Source organism: Haliotis cracherodii, unplaced genomic scaffold (assembly GCF_022045235.1).
Source record: "Haliotis cracherodii isolate W230 unplaced genomic scaffold, xgHalCrac1.p SCAF_17, whole genome shotgun sequence".
Classification (NCBI taxonomy): Eukaryota; Metazoa; Mollusca; class Gastropoda; order Lepetellida; family Haliotidae; genus Haliotis; species Haliotis cracherodii.
The window spans coordinates 5,512,072-5,533,180 of record NW_027266272.1 but is presented as its reverse complement, the minus strand read 5'-3'; the positions used below and the strand labels follow the sequence as shown (position 1 = coordinate 5,533,180).

Here is a 21,109-nt window from a genome sequence, read left to right as displayed (position 1 = left end):
GACTGGTCGCCTCAGAACCACCCATTCACACGTGCACGCACGTCGCTATAATAATGCAATGATCTTGAAGGCGACGTTGAAGCCCATTTCACCTCATCTTGTCGGATGAGGATTGGGTAGTCATGTTGATGCTTTCAGTCCTTAGTTATCAGGTCATGTTCAGGACCAATGAAGATCCGGGGTAGAATTAGCCTTCAGCAACCCATGCTTGCCGTGAGAGGCGACTGTGCTTGTCGTAAAAGGCGACTAACGGGATTGGGTGGTCAGGCTAGCTCACTTGGTTGATGCATGTCATCGATCCCAATTGCGTGGATCGATGTTCATGAAATCAATCACTGGATTATGAGGTCCAGATTTGATTATTTACAGATCGCCGTCATATAGCGTGAATCTTGCTGAGTGCGGCGTTAAACAACAAACAAACAAAAGGTAATGTTAAAGCCGCTGTATGACTAAAATATTACTGTCTGCGGTAATAAACAACATTCACTCTTATTATTATTTATGCTGGATTCTCAGCCTGCTATCTCGAAACGTCCCCCATAACGACCCAGATAGAGGGAATTCTATAACGACGTGTAATCTCCCCATTGGTATGTAAAACAAACCACGACATTCATTCCCGCTCGCATGGGACTATAACTGCCGTCTACAGCTGGTCGCGATTTCTTCATTATCTGGATTTGATATCAACACGTCATTACCGAAATGGGGGTCACTCCAGAGATACCCCCTGATTTCCTCAGACGGTGAACGACCCAAAGCTCTGTAACACACAAGTAGACAAGGTTGCCGTCTAGTGTGAACAGTTCTTTACACGCAATGTAAACTGTCCTGCTCTTTTGAACGTGTGGTGCAAGGCAAATAAACTCTAAAAAATCTTCCTACACGCCATTGCAGCAGTGTTACCGACGACTTCAGGGAGCAGTATATTCACTGACGGTGAAGATCATCACTGCAGTTGCGCGTTTGGTTCGGAGACGAGTGAGTGAGTTGTGTTTAACGCCGTTTTTAACAGTATTCCAGTTATATCAGGGCGTGTCAGCTCAATGTGGGAGGAAAGCCCGAAGTGATGCAGGTTTCAGACGTTTACCGCTTCGGTGAAACCCACGAGCACGGGTATGGTGCTGACAAACCTAGAAACATAATCGGGGCGAACCGGGATTCGAATCCACAATCATAGGTTTCTGGCGTGCCCAAGGGACGCAACTCTGCACAGCGAATCGCGGTGCCTTAGACGACTGGGCCACACGTGCCCCCGGTTCGGAAACGAAGTAAGCACTCCCACCAAAGACAGATACCCTTACGTGTGTTCAAAAACAGAAATGTGTACGCTATTTGTCTATTTTGCACACTAAACTATTAGCTGGGTTTAGTTCAAGCGACAACGTGTTCAGACAACGACGAATAATCAGCAGCTGGTCCAGTAGTCAACCCAGCGAATAATTTTAGTTTGCAAAATCTGGTCCTATTTCCGCTTGTCGATATTCTAGTTTGCAACATGGACAAATAACACACATTTCTAAAGTTTTGAACACACGTTAGTTAGTTGTCTTTGATAGGCCTGATCGGAAAAGCCAATATTTTTTTACGAGAGAGCGAGAGAGAGAGTCCTTCTTTTAGCCCCATAATGCCGAACACCAGGCAGGATAACAACAAGTACCATCTTATACATCTAATACAAGGCAATAGGGAGATTACTGTCACGTGACACACGATTATAACTCATAAATAGAAATTGAATGTGGCTGAATATCTTTTGGGAATAAAAATTTGATGTCAGTATAAACAAACGAAAACAATCACGAAATGTTCAGAGAGAGTTTATTTGTACATACAAATATGAAACGAAAAAGCTCGAGTATGCTGATAGATACCGAGTCATCTGAAATGGCTATGACTTTATCTGTTTCAACCAACAGCTCTTCTATGATTATATATATTCCTCCAGCAGATTTCTATTATTGTTTATTTTAACTATCTCTATATTTTGTATTGATATAAAGTGTAATTATTGCGTGTAGGTATATCTAATTTCTTCAAGCTATTTCCATGAAATACATGCTATAAAACCGCACTGTTTCAAAATGGGAGGAAATAAGACCCTCCTTGGCCCAATTTGACCTAATTCCATACACAGCTACCGTATGAATTTTAACAATAGTTTCGTCCAGTTAAAAACTGATGAGTCAGCGCTATGTGCCGATCCCAGCTTTTGAACTGACAGCTCTACCTTTGTTCATTCATTGAAGGGATGTGTGAGGGCGAGATATATGTGGACATCCTCGTATGTCCATTACCGTTATTACCCTGGACCAAATAAAACTACGTTTCGGGATTCCAGAGCGGAAGCTCGGTGGTTTGACCCCTTGGCTGCGTCATAACAAAGGACGTTAAAAGATGGTACTTGTTGTTACCCGGCCTGGCGTTCGGCATTAATGGGATAAGACAAGGACTGGTCGGCTCGGCGTCAGTATACTGTGTCTGATTGGAGTATCCCTGTTAAACTGCAGGACCGCCTCCGTGGTCTAATGGTAGAGCGTCCGCCAGGAGAGCGGAAGGTCCGGGGTTCGATCCCCGGCCGCGTCATACCAAAAGACGTTAAAAGGTGGTACTTGTTGTTACCCTGTCTGGCGCTCGGCATTAAGGGGCCAAAACAAGGACTGCTCGGCTCGGAGTCAGTATACTGTGTCTGAGTTGGGTATTCATGTTAAACTGCGGCATGGTATCTCAGTGAGCTAGCACTATAAATCGGCATCAGTCCGGAATAGTACAAGCAGCCACACACACTCATACACGTGCATGCACGTCGCTATATAAGTGCAATAATCTTGGACGCGACGTTAAACACCATTTCACCTCACCTCACCTGTTAAACTGCGGGTAAGCACTATAAAACCAGAATTTGTCCAGACTAGTTCCACATCTTAGCACCATAAGAGCACATACCTCTTTCGCTTATGAGATTGTTGGTTTGTTGTTTTACGCCGCACTCAGCAATATTCCAGCTATATGACGGCGGTTTCTAAATAATCGAGTCTGGACCAGACAGTCCAGTGATTGATATCATGAGCATCGGTCCACGCAATTGACAACCAAGTCAGCGAGCCTGACGACCTGATCCCGTTAGTCGCCTCTTACCTTTCGCTTATGAGTGTAATTTGAAAAGGCCATTCTTAACGCCGAATCATTCGAATCGAGCTGGCGGTGGTAGCGAATGTGTCTAGGGGGATTATCATATTTGCATGGAAATGGGCTACACTTGCTAATCCAGGATTTAAGTGCAGATAAAATAAGTGATTCGTCGAAAATATATCAGATATGATTTGGGACTTGAAACGAAGTGTTTAATTGTAACACCGCTAGGACTGTTGCGTGTAGGTATTTCTGTAGTCGCTAAGGAACGCGAGTCCTCAAAGATTGTGCGTTCAATCTGGGCTACTAATCATTGTCAAGTCTTAAGTCATTGCCCGGATGCGGGCACTTCATTCTCCGGCACACAAGGAGCGCATTCTTCATATCGAACACGCCATCATTGAGATCTGTATGTCTATCAGGGGAGCGGGGAAACTGGTCGTTATGGAGGAGACAGTTCGGTTTACCTCTCTGATAAATAAACATCAAACCTTAACTTTCACAGCTCTCTCGAAATTCATGACGCGACTTCGACGAATGGTTACCAAGGGGACGTTGTCGCCCACCTTCCCTCACCCTTGGTTCACAGCTGCACTGGCCAGTGCTTCTTTGTGTTGGAGACTATTGTCGTGGTAATGTGTCACTGGAGTTGTACTGTTTAGTTAATGTTTCATTTTGGGTAGAACGCGAGTGCCACACGCTACATCGCACAGGCTTTACGTGAAATAGCAGGGCGGTATGGTGCCCCGTTGTCTCATTGACGACGTGAACCGTTGATTATGACTGCTGTTTGAATTGAAATATAATTAGTTGTGAGGGACGACCATTTTATATGGAATACTGTAAGGGACATTCTCGCGATCTCGCATTCTCGCGATCTCGACCTTTGGAAACGAGGTAAATATGCCCAAAACACGAGAATGCGAGATCGCGAAAACGCGAGATTTAGGCGAAATCTCGCGTTCTCGTGTTTTGGGCATATTTACCTCGTTTCCAAAGGTCGGGATCGCGAGAATGTCCCTTACAGTATTCCATAATTTTATCTTCTTCTGAGGTGAGGTGATGTAAAATTGGGTCAGGAGGTTAAACGTTTGCTCGTCACGCATAAGTCGAGGGTTCGATTCCCTTCATTGGTGCATTGTGTGAGGCCCATTTCGGGTGTCCCCGGACGTGATTTTGCTGGAACATTGATAAAAGCGGCGTAAAACCATACTTAATCTTCTGAAAAAATCGGATTATTTTTACCCTTTCTTTACGACATGTGTACCAGAAGAAGGTGTTAGCTCCTCATTGGTGACATAAGTAAGCGACCCGTGAAGATCCGGGGTAGAATAGGTCTTCAGCAACCCATGCTTGCTTTAAAAGGCGACTATGCGTGTCGTTAGAGGCGACTAACGGGATCGGGTGGTCAGGCTCGCTCACTTGGTTGATGCATGTCATCGTATCCCAATTGCATGGATCGGTGTTGATGATATCAGTCACTGAATCGTCTGGTCCAGACTCGATTATTTACAGATCGCTTTCATATAGCTGGAATATTGCCGAGTGCGGCGTTAAACAACAAACAAACACACAAACACTTAATGTCCGTCTGGCGCACAGACCGTGTGGAGTCACTGTTGCATGACTCATGTCCCGTCTCTCTGACAGACCCCAGATTATATATACTGCTCAACATTTGATAAGGATAAGGAGTCTAGTTTGGGGCTGAACGAGACTGATTGTTTGGAATTGATACCACATAAATAGTTTCTGATAATGCAGTGGAACGAGACTGATAGTTTTGATGTGAGAACATATAAATAGTTTTTGATATTGCCGTGAAACGAGACTGATTGTTTGGAAGTGATAACACATAAATAATTTCTGATATTGCAGTAGAACTGAATTATGTTCAGTTTCATTTCATTTCAAAATTATTTAATTCAGAAATATTTTGTTCTCTTGTTTAGTAACAGGGTAAACATATTCCAGTACCCCTATCAATTATTGAGTGGTATATTTATGAAGCATTCACCCGAGTCCACTCTCGCTCCTTCTCAGCTCCACCAGGCAACACTCATCACCTTATCAGCTCTAAATGCAGAGACGTAAAGGTTCCTTTAATACTCATTGGTTTCCTTGTGTAATGCTGTATTTCACCGTAATCATAAGTTCATATCAGGGACTATATGTTAGTGTGAGTAGTGTCCTGCGAGTCGTGGTACTGGCGGCACACGTCCGAAGGGTTTCGGATCAACGGAGGTCGCGGTACTCTAACATCTGTCCTGACTCCTTATTCAGACAGACAGTATTAACGCGCATTCTTGGCCGAGAAAGGTCACAGATAATAACCTGACCCGTATCATGTCAATGGTATTTATCAAGAGAACGGTTCACCGGGAGATCATTAAAATGCAGCCTGCTACTTTTGAAAGTCTCCCAGTCAAGGCAATTCGAAATACGATTGCTGTTTTATAGTGAGTGAGTGAGTGAGTAAGGTTTTACGCCGCTTTTAGCGATATTCCAGCAATATCACGGCGGGAGACACCAGAAATGGGCTTCACACATTGACCCTATGTCGGGATTCGAATCCGGGTCTTCGACGTGACGAGCGAACGTTTTAACCACTAGGCTACCTGACCGCCCCTGTTGTTTTATAAATGTCACAAACTTTATTCTGTATTATCACGCATGTCTAAGGCACATTTGATAGTGACAGGGGTACGGAAGGCGCCAACAGTTATGTAAGTTAATAAAATAATTCCTTAAGCTTTTAGACATACCCCACCCACGTGCACGTAGTGTGAAAATGGTACCACCTCAAAAGGATGTTTGATATAGCTGTTGATGCGGCAGAGATTTATAGTACACAAAAGAAAGACTCATTTTATAATCAGTTCCGTCAACCACCAACGTATCGATTTGGTAGGAGGGGGACTTGAAAGTCAACGTGACTTCGTGCGCAGTTCCCTCCGTGTCGACGTCGACGACGGGTGTGAGTTTTGCACACACAACTAAACAAAATTCTCAGTTCCAAATTTAAAATAAGCAGGTATCGATTCTACGGTTAGACGACCTCACGTTTCAAAACACAGTAGGTTCATCTCTTACTTCACTCGCTCACTGGGCCTAAGAATACGGGGGTTTCTTTAATAATATATCCATTTCAAAGTGAACAAGTTCACAAACAAACACCGTTAATCAAAGCACTAGACTAAAATAGAACGTATTTTCAAGCTACTCATTCACATATTTGAGACGCCATCAACAATTTGTTGATGGCAACGTCAACTCTCGATAACCCTGGCGGAGTAATACAACCTGGCGTGTTACGAAGCGCCGTGTACATGTCGGCTATTCTCTTCATGTGTTTTCTGTTGTTCGTTCTGTCTACAACAAATCATATACCTCTCTTTGTGTCTATTATACCAGAGTGTTGTTTTTTGTCAGCACGATTTTCACGTGGCTGGCCACGACGATGAGTTTACCTGCCGCGTTGTGCGTTCTCACGAACTACGTGTGTGTCAGACGTCAAAAAGGGACTACTTTTTATCCCTCAGCATTATGATAATCTTTGTAACATTGCCTTTACTGCGCGGAAAGTAAGATTAAAATGAATTTAATCACATACGAAATACCAACAGACAAAATAACTTTTTGAAAAATGTGAAATATGATAAACTCTTTCAGACATATGTCACATTCCTTGGTGGAATAATAGATTCCAAATATGAAATATGGCCTGTTCTTCATATTTTGTGATATTAAATCATACAGGTTTAGGGCAATAGCATGATTTACTGTTTGTGCTTGTCTATGATATATATTTTTAACGTGTTGACACAAAAACATACACAGACTGAATACATGCACATTACAACGTTATTATTTGGGCGTGCAAATGGTAATTTAGTGTAGAAAACGATCATATTTGCATGTATCATCGTGTCCGTATTTGCAATTGTCGAATCTAGCACAATCAATCACGATTCCGTGTTTTGTAGCAGTAAGTTGGAAGGAAATATCTACCGCTGCATGTGCCAAGTGACTGATTTGCAAGTAACAAAAATGTCAGCATTCTCAAACATGAAATTGACACTATTTACGTCCTGGAAACACCACAGGGACTGTAAATTGAAAGCAATTTGCATGCATTGACATTTAATTGTGGAATGTATCAGCCGATGAAGCTGGGATTACACGTTAGATGTGATGCTTAGCGAACACGTGGTTTTAGAGAGAGTGAGTATGGTTTTACGCCGCTTTTAGCAATATTCCAGCAATATCACGGCGGGGGACACCAGAAATGGGCTTCACACATTGTACCCATGTGGAGAATCGAACCCGGGTCTTCGGCGTGACGAGCCAACGCTTTAACCACTAGGCTACCCGACCGCCCCCGTGGTTTTAGAATGACTCGTGCTTTTGATATTTGTTTTTAATGAAAAAAACTGAATACTGGATATGCGTATTGTAACATCGTGTTACTTATTGATTGAACGTGTGGATAATCAATGGGGCGTCAAGTTAAATAAAGATCGATATAAAATATACACGTTCAATTTAATATGTAGAGATATTAAAACATTTTTACTACAAAGAAAATTGATTACGAGTTTCGTTTACAAAGAATTTCCGCAGTCTGAATCATTTCAATATGTTATTGATTATAGCTGATGAGGATACAGTACAGAGATATTGGATAGTTCCTTTAATGCCAAATGGTTTCATTGAGGAAATACATCATATTTCATATCATCTTGTTTTTACGTCTTGAATAGCACAGGTTAAGAACTGCCGTATGATGAATCGATTTAATAAGAGATGTTATTAGAATTGGTTCACATGCAGTGGAATATGTAATGATGTTATGATACGTTACCCTGGAATCTGGAAAGAAATTATGAATACAATAATAGTATCAATAACGGTTCGCATTCAATATGCCCATGGCGAACCGGAGCATGGAGGTCTCGTGGACCATATGATGAGGATCGGATCGGGTATTTCTGGTGTCCCCTGTGATATTGCTGGAACATTGCTAAAAGCGGCGTAGAACCTCATTCACTCACTACTGGTGAAACAGCACCGACTCACTCCGTCGTATCTCATAAAGATTCGAACAAGGATTAGTTAACATTTTGTAATGAAATCACTGTATTCAACAAGAAACCTGGCCGTATTACGACCACAGACAAAACAGCTGCTATCATTGAGAAAGTTACAAAAACTTATTAAAAATGACGCAAATGAATACGTTTGTTAACATATTAACATCACTTTAACAAAAACGCTTCTAGATGATACATTCATATTCTAAATTGCGCGAAGATCAAAGCGTCTGATCATATTGTTTGAGTTTAATTTAAGAAATGTGAAATTTATGAAAATATCATTTTACCAAAACATATAGACTGTTGAAATTCGTACACGATCACCACGTGTATGGCGTCATTGTGATAAGCATACGCTCGCTTCATAAAAGAGTTAAGCACAACATATATTTAGGTCTTTGAAAGGTATTTAGAAGTGATACACATAAGGAAGAGAATATATGGATGTCAACTTCTATATAATGAGGAAAACAACGTTTCGGAGTATATGTTTAGTCCTTCATCAGGTGAATGAATGTCATGAGACAGAGAGCATCTATATGTGCAGGTAAGGACCACAAAATTAATAAGATAACAAAAGGTGGAAAATAACAAAGGGTACAAGCGAACAAAGGAAGCCAACAGATGATTGGTGCTGACAGGTGATTAGCAATAGACAATGGACAATCTGATAGACAATCAGATGAATGAAGGAGTAAGCATATACTCCGAAACGTTTTGTTCCTCATTTTAAAGAAGTTGACATCCATATATACTCTTCCCAGTCTTGTCAACTTCTTTATGTCACCTAGGTGATTCATGAGAAATAAGCATCTTCTTATTCTTCTTCCTAGTATATATTTAGAAGACGTGTTTAATTGGATGGCCATCTATGGTGACAGCGTTGAGTCGCATCCCGACTGCGTGAATCATTGCTCATGATGATCACTGGATTGTCTGGTCCAGATTGTTTACAGACCGCCGTCATATGGCAGGAGTATAGCTGGGCACGGGGTTAAACAACAAACTTTTTTCTGAAAATTGTGTGAGTGGCGGGTATTACAGGTGGTAGCTTATTATTACCCTTTCTGCGAAGTCCTGGGCCCGCTTGCACAAAGCGATCTTAGCGCTAAGATGATCGTTACTCCCATACTTTAACATAGGCTTACAATAGTCGTAACACTAAGATCGCTTTGTGCAAGTGGGCCCTTGTGTCATCAATGATTTTCAGTGATCAATTCATAAAATTGTCATCACCATTTTGCCTTTTACGCCCAACGGAATATGTTTCGGCAGATAATCCAGACTGATTATTCTCTGACGTCTACGTTGTGAATCTGTATACGTTCACATAATTCAGTTAAATCCACAAGACGCTGAACACTATTTCGTTAGAAACACCTGCTTCATCGATATCAACTTGCAATGGATTGGCTGCCGTAGCAGATTTATGAATTGTTTTGATATTCTTATTCGACATTAATACAGCAACATCACGATGTTCTGGTAGCAAAGCCAGTGATTGACATCATGAGCATTAATCCACGCAATTGGGATACGATGACATGCATAAACCAAGTCAGCGAGCCTCACTACCCGATCCCGTTTGTCGCCTTTTACAGCACGCATAGGCACCTTGTACGACAAACATGGGTTGCTGAAGACCTATTCTACCCCGGAGCTTCACGGTTCCCTATGGGATGTGATGACACCCAATCACCAGTCACAGATCCTGGCCATCGAATCGATCCCCCTTTAGCCGATTTTGCGACCTGTGTAGCATACGAAGACCTATTATGTCGCTGAATCTCAACTTGGCTGTTGCATTGCGAATGCATGTTGTTTTGCGCCAGTGTCAGAAATATTCCAGTGTCCTTTTTATGCCACAAGGCAAATTTTGCCTGGCTGTCCGGGTGTGGTATGACACCCCGAGGGGTTCAGTCGCCGCTACCCTCCTTTCAAGACTGCGTTCCACTCGTTTTCATTACTCGGCTGCGATTGGACGCCACGAAACATGGCGTTCATTGGTCCTCGGTATTGAATGAAAACAAATGACTCACTATGTGAAGTTTGTGAAGTATAATTGCACTCGCCAAAATTGACATTAGCAGAGCAGTTTGTTATTTATATCGGCCAAAACAAACTTTCGAGACGTAATTATCGTCGTGTTGACTTTCATTCGTAATTAAAGACTTTGCGCATGCGCAGACGAACGGGTACAGTAATGATTTTTACCCCATGAAATGCGCAAAACGGGCTGCGCGAACCGACACAAAAACCAGTTTATCGTTTTGAAACAATCTCTTTCATTCGTCACCACTCGCCCCTTTCCGTAACCTGCTAGTCCCGGAATATAACGAGTTGGTCACGAATGAATTTCTTTACGACTCAAACGGACGTAGCTGAAACACAATGTCACAATGTACCGTTATCTGACACCACATATTATATACTTGTAATACGATATTCATAATTATACCAAAATATCAGGGGTAGGCTGTTTAATACTTGAATGTAATACAGATTGTAGCTGTGATATTTGCCGACCCATTACGCCATTGGAAAGTAAGTATGTGAAATGTCGAATGAGATAACCGCCACGCATTCCACGGGAGACATTATCATTATGTACGGGGCTTAATGCTTCTGGATGTATTGGCCAGCTGGGAAATTAAGTACCGCTGTCGCTATGCTATCACGTGCGTGAACGTCATACGTCTGTCTGCAGGAATATAGTCATATATAATTCGTCTAGAGATAACGGTATTTGTTGATTGCGTAATTGAAGGTTTGTCAGTGGAGTCGAATCCCTAATTGGCCCTGATTACGTTTCTTGTTTTGTTTAGCAAAATATGTGAAGGTGTGGGTGTCACGCTAGCGGTGTCAAACCCATCATACTCGCATATTCGCATCAGCAATGATACAAACATCAAGGATACAAATTCGTGACGCAAAATTTTCAAAATTGAATTACCACACCTCTTTTAGATGCACCTTTACTCTTAACTAACGCGGTCGCATATGTTGCATGTCCATCGGAGCCTCGTCAATCAGGACGGTAGCGTTCTCTTTTAATCGTCCAGATATACTAATGTTCGGAATAACGAATTATTGGAGTGAGTGAGAGTGAGTCAGTATGGTTTTACGCCGCTTTTAGCAATATTCCAGCAATATCACGGCGGGGGACACCACAAATGGGCTTCACACATTGTACCCATCTCGGGAATCGAACCCGGGTCTTCGGCGTGACGAGCGAACGCTTTAACAACTAGGCTACCCGACCGCCCGACGAATTATTGGAAATATGTAATGCTTCTGTGTACATAATTCGGGAAGTACTCACCCCAGTCCCAAAGGTGGGGCTTTTTTCAGACTATAAAACCAAACAAAAAACATTGACTTAAAATAATTACCACCAGGCGACAGGGTAAAGGAAAACATTTGAGACAAAAAGAAGGAAGAATAGCCTTTGGTGTTCTTTGAAGAGAGGATTTTTTTACTTGTCTGTCCGTTTCGATCTACGTATTTTTTACTTCCGTTTTTTATAACTGAAGTTTTTGGCATGAGGGGAATCATCTGTGAAGAACATGGTCGTCGAGTTTGTTGAGGAAGTAATAAGCAGGGAGATCCCTCAAGTGGGAGAGTGAGTGAGTGAGTTTGGTTTAGCGCCGAACAGTATTTCAGTTATAACACGGCCTATCAGTTGATAAAGGAGGACAGCCAGATGTGACGCAGGTCTTAGACCACTTTTGTGCGCTAAAGGACGCATGTTTCCGTATAGGCCTGCGCCATGAGTGTGGAATTTCTGTATTTTTTGGTAAAATAAATACTAAAGGCCAAGTCTAGGCCAAACTGAAACAAGTCTAGTTTGTTTGATATGAAAACAGCAGAAAAGGAAAGGTACTTTCGAACACCAGAAATGGGCTTCACACATTGTACCCATGTCGGGAATCGAACCCGGGTCTTAGGCGTGACGAGCGAACGCTTAAACCACTAGGCTACCCGACCGCCCCTACTTTTGAAGAAAAAAATAATAATTGTTTTAATTTAATGTTTTCATTGTCTAAGTGTTAGTCTAGTTTCCGTAAAGCAGGCATTACCTTCAATTTGCCACTCGAAAACCTCAAGGCCGATGGGGGTGAAGCTATGTAAGGAAATGTTTGTGTCTTGGCATTTTGTATGAATCAAGTGCTATTAACGAGTTCCTTTAAGTGTTTTTTAATGATATATAAGAGATTTTTTTTCCGTCACTTCCAATTTTCGTCCCCATTGAATCTCGGAAGGACTTGAAAACATTCTGTGACAAAAAAGTTAAAAAAAAGATAATTGGGATCGTTGGGTCCGTAAGCTCTGTATCACTAAAAAAACACAGTCCTGCGTCATCACTTTGACAACGAGATTTGATTGAGACTAGCTATTTTTCACCGAATCAGTTTTAGAAAAACAACTTAAAAGGTAAAAAATGTATTTTTTTAATAAAAAACAGTTCATGAACTATATTTGATACATTTAAACACAAAAAATATTGTTTCTGGTCTTTTGGTTTGGGCCTAATAAAAACTACGCGACTACGTGCATTTTTAAATTATATTTTTCTATTTATGTTTTTGATGGACAAATCAATTGTAAGATGCTGTAAGACTGACCCGAACCGAAATAAATTTATTTTTTTTATTGTATTTAGTACTAACCAGGGGATGCCCTTTTCGCAACAATTCATAACGTTAAGTTTTGTGATGTCTGAACTGTACTTGGCAAGCTCAGAAGGGCCCACAATCTCACCACCACTCTCTCTCTCTCTCACTCACACACACACACACACACACACACACACACACACACACACACACACACACACAGAGGGGCGGTCGGTAGCCTAGTGGTTATAGCGTTCGCTCGTCACGCCGAAGACCCTGGTTCGATTCCCGACATGGCTACAATGTGTAAAGCCCATTTCTGGTGTCCCCCGCCGTCATATTGCTGGAATATTGCTAAAAGCGGCGTAAAACCATACTCACTCACTCACTCACTCACACACACAACCTGCAGAGGCACATCGTGCGTCATGTGCAGTTTTCTTAGGTTAGAGTTACCTGCCTTTGGTTAAAAATCCTGAAGAAAGAAAAGCCCTACGCGGGGGTTGAAAATTTCGCGGGCGGGACCAGAAACATAATACTTTTTGGGGCTTTAATATAATGGAATCCTTTCATCCGGCCCTGATCCCCTTCCAACTGTTCCGCAGTGTATGAAATCCTCATAACATGAATTGCATGCCAGCTGCTATTACTTGTTCCAGTGAATGGTAGACTGTGTGGGCGTGGCAAAGTATTGGCGGTGGTTGTGAAGGTGAAGATGACGTTATGTGCAATACACGTGTATCTCAGTTCTGCGGTTCTCTGATTTTCGAAAAATAAATTCTGTATGGTTAGACAGTGTTCCAGTTACATCTGCGTGTCGGTTGATGTGGGAGGAAAGCCCTTAGTGATGCAGGTCTCAGATGTTTACCACTTTGGTGAAACCCACGGGCACGGGTATGGTGCTGACAAACCAAGGATCTATCTGGGATTCGAACCTTGCAGGACGGAACCTGGCGATATGTGGCGTCTCAGAACACACACCCCCACCCCCATCACACACACACACCTCACCACCCCGCACTCCCCTAGTAATATGAAGAATAGTTATTATGATGATTTTGATTGTTGCTGTGGTAATAAATCAATGGATGTCCGCGTTTGCGGGGTTTAGGTATTGTTTTACTGATTGTGGTTATTGTCTGTAAATACATAAACAAGGAGGGGGAAGAGCTCCTTGGGGTTTATTCTCGCTGCAGTGTTTTATCATTTGCGACCCTCGGTGTTTATTCTCACTGCAGTGTTTTATTGTACGATAAACACCGACCGATATCAAAATTATTTACAGCCTCTTTAAGGATGTAGTTAATTTTTTTAAGCTTTAAAAATAGTTCCCGTATTTAAACAATGATGACTTCCTGAATGCAATCCGATCGGGGCAATCTCGGACAAGTCCATGTTATGAAAAGGGGGATTACGTTTCGCATTTCCTCAGTATTCTCATAAGCATAATGTAAATGAGTGTATATATTTTTTTGTCAAACTTGCTCATGAAGCATTTCTGAAAATGGTGACATGTATAATATTTGGATCAGTCAATAACTGTGTACTAGAGTACACAGCGAAACAACTCACTACCCCCTCAAACATGGGATCGTCCAATTTACGACGTCATCAAGTTGCGAGCAGAAATGACGTCGATAGTAAAAGATTTATCGTGAAATTGTCCTTTTCCATTACTCGTGAAGCTAGCTATATTATATGCTGTGCTCAGTTACGTATATTTCCCGATCGCGGGTGTGTGATGGTTGGAGCGATTTTGACGATGTTTGTGATTGTAGCGGTTGTGGTGGTTGTCAGCTAAATTCTAGTCTTTGATGACTACTTTATCACCAGGGCCCACTTGCACAAAGCGCTCTTAGCGCTACGACTATCGTAAGCCTTGGTTAAAGTATGAGTTACGATCACCTCAGCGCTAAGATCTCTTTGTGCAAGTGGGTCCAGGAGTTTTACTTGTCCTCTGCACAATTTGGTAGTCACTGGCTAGCGGACTAGGGTGAATGTCGAAAGCTCTGCGGTCTTGACTTGTCGTCAGACCCAGTCTGTAAAAGTCGTATCGCTGACTGCGTGTACAATGAGTGGAACCAGTTGAGCCAGGGCCGCGTCTGACCCCAGCGTCTGACCCGAGCGGGCGGACAGAGTGGAGACCGCTGATAACCCTGATGTAATTACCGCTGACCCGGGGTCAAGGTTAACGTAGATGTAACGCACTCGTTCAACTTCCTGATGCCGTAAGACGGTCCTGATAATGTAGTCCTGTTCACTGCCGGTAAACGGGAAACGACAAAGCGAGTGATGGCTTATTTCAGGGCTGGTTAGAATTATCCATCCTTCTCCAGATACCGTCCACAGACAAGTAGTTTATTACGCCACAGCTGTGTGAGTGTGTACTAGCTTAGCCAGACTAGATTTAAGAAATGGCTTGCAATTATAGAGCCATGTTGCTTTCCCTGAAACTTCGTATTTAAAGACGTAATACACGATTTTCAACAATATCAATGATAATAATAATTCGTGTACTTATATTGTGCTAGACTTCATACACAAGGTGCATGTCCAAAGCGCGTGCATTATTACCCCGGTCAAGGGATCAGTGTACACTGATTTGATTCTCAGCTCCCTGGGGAGTATACAACCCGAGCTGCCATGTCAGGCGCTAGAAGGTTAAGTCAACAATACCATATCATCTTGTCGGGTACCCTGTTTTACTGCAAGGTGGACAGAGGCATATTTCGAAGTCACTTGCCAATAAGGAGACACCACATGTACTTCAGTTTGGGGCGGGAACGAAGCCCTAGAAACCCTCAACTCAGATGGAGAAAACAGTTGAATGTATTTAAGCGGTGACTGAATAATAAACCTGTCTCAAACAAAGATACCCAACCATACATCCTCCCCGACACTAATATATAGGTCTGTACATTAACTGGATCAATTACAAGGCTTGTACAGAGCCAGAAAACATGTCCTTGTTTATTCGCTATCTATTCGAAACATAGTGATTTGTCATGTCGGCTGAACACCCACGGTGCTAATACGTCAGCTGCAAACACTGGTAATTATGACTTTCTCGAAACATCCATTTGGCTGGATGTCGTGGGGTAGGGGAGAGAAGAGAGGGTGACCTGGGGGTGAAGGGCAGGGCTACGATAATTAAGACAAAAGAATAAATGGCGATACAGATGTCTTGTGGTTTGGTTTGTTGTTTAACGCCGCACTCAGCAATATTCCAGCTATATGAAAGCGATCTGTAAATACTCGAGTCTGGACTAGACAAGCCGGTGATTGATGTCATGTTCATCGATCCACGCAATTGGGATCGATGACATGCATCAACCAAGTCAGCGAGCCTGACCACCCGATCCCTTTGGTCGCCTTTTGCGACAAGCATAGTCATCTTTTACGGCAAGCATGGGTTGCTGAAGACCTATTCTACCCCGGAATCATCACGAGTCTTGTGAGTGGGTATAGTTTAACGCCACTTTTTGCAATACTGCTGCGAAGGGACAACCGAAATGGGCTTCACACATTGTACCCATTTGGGGAATCGAACCCGTGTCTTCGGTGTGACGAGGCAAAGCTTTAACCACCAGGCCTACACACAACATTTAGGATGATGTTGGTGTGTGTGTGTGTGAGTTGGGTTTAACGCCGCTTTTAACATTATTTCAGTTATATCACGACGTGTCAGCTTAATGTGGGAGGAAAGCACGAAGTAATGCAGGTTGCAGACGTTTACCACTTCGGTGAAACCCACGAGCACGGTTATGGTGCTGACAAACCTAGAAACATAATTGGGGCGAACCGGGATTCGAACCCACAATCATAGGTTTCTGGCGTGTCCAGGGGACGCAACTCTGCATAGCGAATCGCGGCGCCTTAGACGACTGGGCCACCCGTTGCCCCCAGGATGATGTTGGTGAGGTGGAGGACGTATTGGTACTTACAAGTTAAATGTAAAAACAGACAATTGACATATTGTTTCCCCAACCACCAGATCCAATTGTTCTGACAACGTCAGTGCCTTCACAGATAATACAGGGCGGTCGGGTAGCCTAGTGGTTAAAGCGTTCGCTCGTCACGCCGAAGACCCGGGTTCGAATCCCGACATGGGGAAAAAGCCCATTTCTGGTGTCCCCCGCCGTCATATTGCTGGAATATTTCTAAAAGCGGCGTAAAACCAAACTCACTCACTCACAGATAATACAAAATCAGCTGACCTAGATGCCATTATTGGTGAATATCTAAAACACCTTATCTAGAAACACACAGCATTTATCAAAACGTTTTTTTGCCAGAATGTTGGTCCACTGGGATAATCATCCATGTGCATGAGAAGGAGAAGACGCCTCTCTTCCTAAAAATTAAAGGGTTATAAGCCTCTTGAGTATCTTTAAAAAAGTTTTTACATCAATTTTAAACAAAAGACTAGTGTATTGGGCTTCAACACTTGACAAAATATCTGGATGTCAATCGGGGTTTTGAAAAGGTTATTCAACTGTTGAGAATTATTTTGTTTTACATTCCGCGTAAAGTTGGTAAACTTTATGTATTGATTTTTCTCGACTCAATTCAGCATCATCTTCTATGGGAGATATTCTGGTTTGAGTACTAAAATGGGTAGTAACGAATGTAAAGGCTTGTTTGCTCACACAGCAGGGTTATTGGGTACATTTGATTGTTTCATGGGAGTGGGGCAAGGGTGTATGCTTAGTCTCTTTCTATTTCAGTTTTTCATTAACGATTTAGTTTGTGAAAATGAAACAAACTGTCACTTTGGGGTTCAGTTACATCCAGATGTTATAATATTTTTCCACGCTGATGACTTTATTTTATCTGGCACTAATGTAAACAGGTTACAACTGGAGTGAGTGAGTGAGTGAGTAAGGTTTTACGCCGCTTTTAGAAATATTCCAGCAATATCACGGCGGGGGACACCAGAAATGGGCTTCACACATTGTACCCATGTCGGGAATCGAACCCGGGTCTTCGGCGTGACGAGCCAACGCTTTAACCACTAGGCTACCCGACCGCCCCGTTACAACTGGAGATAACATATTGAATGATTACTGTTGCAAATGGAAAATGTCAGTGAATCTATCGAAAACAAAAATAGTAGTTTCATAAATGGGAAGGTTTCTCCCGTTTTGAATAAATGGTATTATGCCGGAATTGCAGTTAAAGTAGTTACTCTATACAGATACCTTGTCTTGTATCTTGGTCGAAAGCTTTAAATAATATTGTAATTCAGGAAACATTTTCATGTTCTTGTCATTTATTATAAAACCAATACTTTTAAACGGGCATAAATTTGGTGGCTCCGTGACATAGAACCATTAGGAAACAATACAATTGTTCGCCTGTAAGCGTTTTTTAAATGTAAAGTTATGCACTACAAATATGTGGGTGCAAGGCGGGTGTGATATATATTCTTTTTTTAAAAAGTGTCAAATATTGGCTGCTTCTTATTAGTCTGTCTTACAGACCCTGATACAAATATATATCAAATACAGCCCATGCAAGTCTATAATGTTTGGCAAGTCTAGATCACTGCAGTATCTGAAAATGAAGAGAGTCACTGGGCTCCTTTTTATTATATTTTTATTAAGATAACTGAACAACGGTTTTTTTATGTAAGATGTGTTCATTTCAGAGACTAGATGTTAGTCTAGCTTCTTATCAATATGCAGGAATCTCGTTGACCGCAATAATGTTATAACATGTGACGTTCGTACGATGAATACGGCCATGTGAATTGGGTAACAAAACTCAAAACAGATTTTTAAGGTTTGGATTTGGTTGTGTCTGGTAACGTCAAATCTCGCTAGGTAGAAACCATTTACATGGAATACATCATATGTGTATATACTTGTTTGGTCCCAGATAGATCACTATATAAGTATCATTATTACATACCTTATACGAAAACCCTCGCAGTAGAACAACCTGTTATCTAGATACATTTATATAATGTCTGTTAAGGATTAGATTGAAGTAGAGATTGTAAACCTTATGACTATAATTTCAGTTATCGTGTCTCATATCTGTACGTGCGTATAGCAATGCATAAAGAACGTGAGGTTGATGATTCAATAATGGCCCTCGAGTCGTCTCTGGGTAACTAGAAAACCTGTCAACTGGAGATATTGTCCAGGTCCCTTCAATTGCTACGTATCATGGTTTTACTGTAATTAGAAATTGAACGTGGTCCAGCTTTTGCCATGTGAGGCAAAGTTACATGAAATCTAAATATAACATCTTTCCAAATATTTTGAAGTTTAACACACAACTTGTCAAGATATCAATACAGCCAAGTTATTGTTTTATGCCAATGCTGCCAGAGTTTTTATGACATGCAATTATATTAAAACCGCTATTTCTTTAACATATGTTGTATTCTGTAATGTTTGCACCTAAATTGTGTTTCATTTATTGCCCTTTGCCTACAATTACTGATTGTTAACCTGAATTTCTTCGGGTTTTCCTTCCAACTGATCCCAATCCGTTTTAAAATTTAAATATTGTTCACACCTAGTCTATCTTCCAGTCCCTGAGCGATATTTGTTCCTCTTCCGCCCAGCCCTCACTGTAGTCCTAAATGAAGCAAGTCTAGGGTTCCCCCCGCCTTTTCCCATCTCACTGAGGCTCCTTTTTCAGTTGAAGGAAGTTGTTTGTTTCCAGCAAATTTATATATTTTCAGAGACTAAGCTTTTGTTTAGTCCATAGCGTTAATCCGACGGTGCTTGACGTAACAGGTGTTTAACTTGATCGGGTGGTCAGGCTCGCTGACATGGTTGATAATGTCACCGTATCCCAATTGCGTTGGTTGATGCCCAAGATGTCAATCATTGGACTGTCTGGTCTATGACCGCCGTCATTCAGCTGGAATACTGGTGAGTGTGTCGTTTAACAACAAATAAACAAACAAACAAACACAGCGTAAGCCCACTCATCAGCTTTATTTGTTTGTTGTTTAAAACTGCACTCAGCAATCTTCCAGCTATCACCAGCTTCAACAAAACCTTCTTGTAACCATATTTAATGTTTAAATACTAGTTTTACCATACGTGAAGAATGATCTTCCGCAACCCACTCTTGCCTCCGTGGTCTACTGGTAGAGCGTCCGCCCGGAGGGTTGGTCAGGTTCGCGTGGATCGGTGCTCATGATGTCAATTACTGGATTGTCTGATTCAGACTCGATTATGTACAGACATCAATCTTGTAACTAAACTATTGCTGAGTGCGACGTTAAAAAACAAACAAACAAACTAATTTGACGGTGTCCTGTAATGACGACGTGGTGTCTTTCGCCAACGGTTACGCACTCTCATGTTGTGGATTGAGAGACCAGAGTACCGACATAACATCTAAAGATCTCAAGAATAGTCGATGAACCTGATGAATTCCGTCTAGGTATATTAATTCATCTAATTACATTAGCTATGTGAACTCCGTGTCTTTACCTCCCCAAGGCAGCCAGGCGTCTGCGATGTTAACATGCTCGTGACGCTGATTCGGTTTGCGAACGATGTTTTTGACAGGTGTACCTAAAATTGAATTTCCGGGGCCAAGAGCGAAACGGTGACGCTCGCGTGATATTCCACAACTAATATGGTATGAAACATTAGTTAACTATTTGATTCATCAGATTCTGAGGTAAGTTTCTAGATAGGGTAACGGTTATTTAATTATCGACAAATATTCCATCGTGTCACAAAATACATCAATTATATATCTCTTGAACCAAATATATTTATCGTGGTTTGTTTTTGTGAATAATTATTAAGTGTGTAAACATAACAGACTATTTGATGGTCGAATTTTCTTGACAAGTTAAACTGTATTTTGATTATAAACTAGATACCGTCTTGTTGACTAACATTTAGTATCAGAAATAAGTTTTCTTATTTACTAATATCTATCTACAAAATATAAAGTGAAATCCAAATGGAGCCCAGGACAATGCTTACCTAGAGCTGAGGTAATGTAGACTTGCCAAATCATTCTAGACTTGAGTTGGACTCCTTTTTTATTTTTTCGCTAGGGTCCAGGATATAGTCCAACCGTCTTCTGCAATTTCATATCGCAACATTGTCATTACGTACCTGTATCTGGCGCTTTGAATAAAGTGATTAATCGTGGATTAATTTGTAAATACTTATCGGTTAGGAAATGCATCATAAAAGGGAATTATTTTGTCTCATATGACAGTTGTGTAGCTTGTTCAAGACCCGATTATCTATTCATGTTGACTTTATTCAACTG

General features: G+C 41.7%; 1 protein-coding gene across 1 annotated transcript in view; it reads left to right on the top strand.

Annotated features, from left to right (window-relative positions):
- The window catches only part of LOC139464852 (integrin alpha-4-like), a 99,813-nt gene that overhangs the window by 6,784 nt on the left and 71,920 nt on the right, over positions 1–21,109 (top strand). The gene's annotated exons all lie outside the window — the stretch shown is intronic.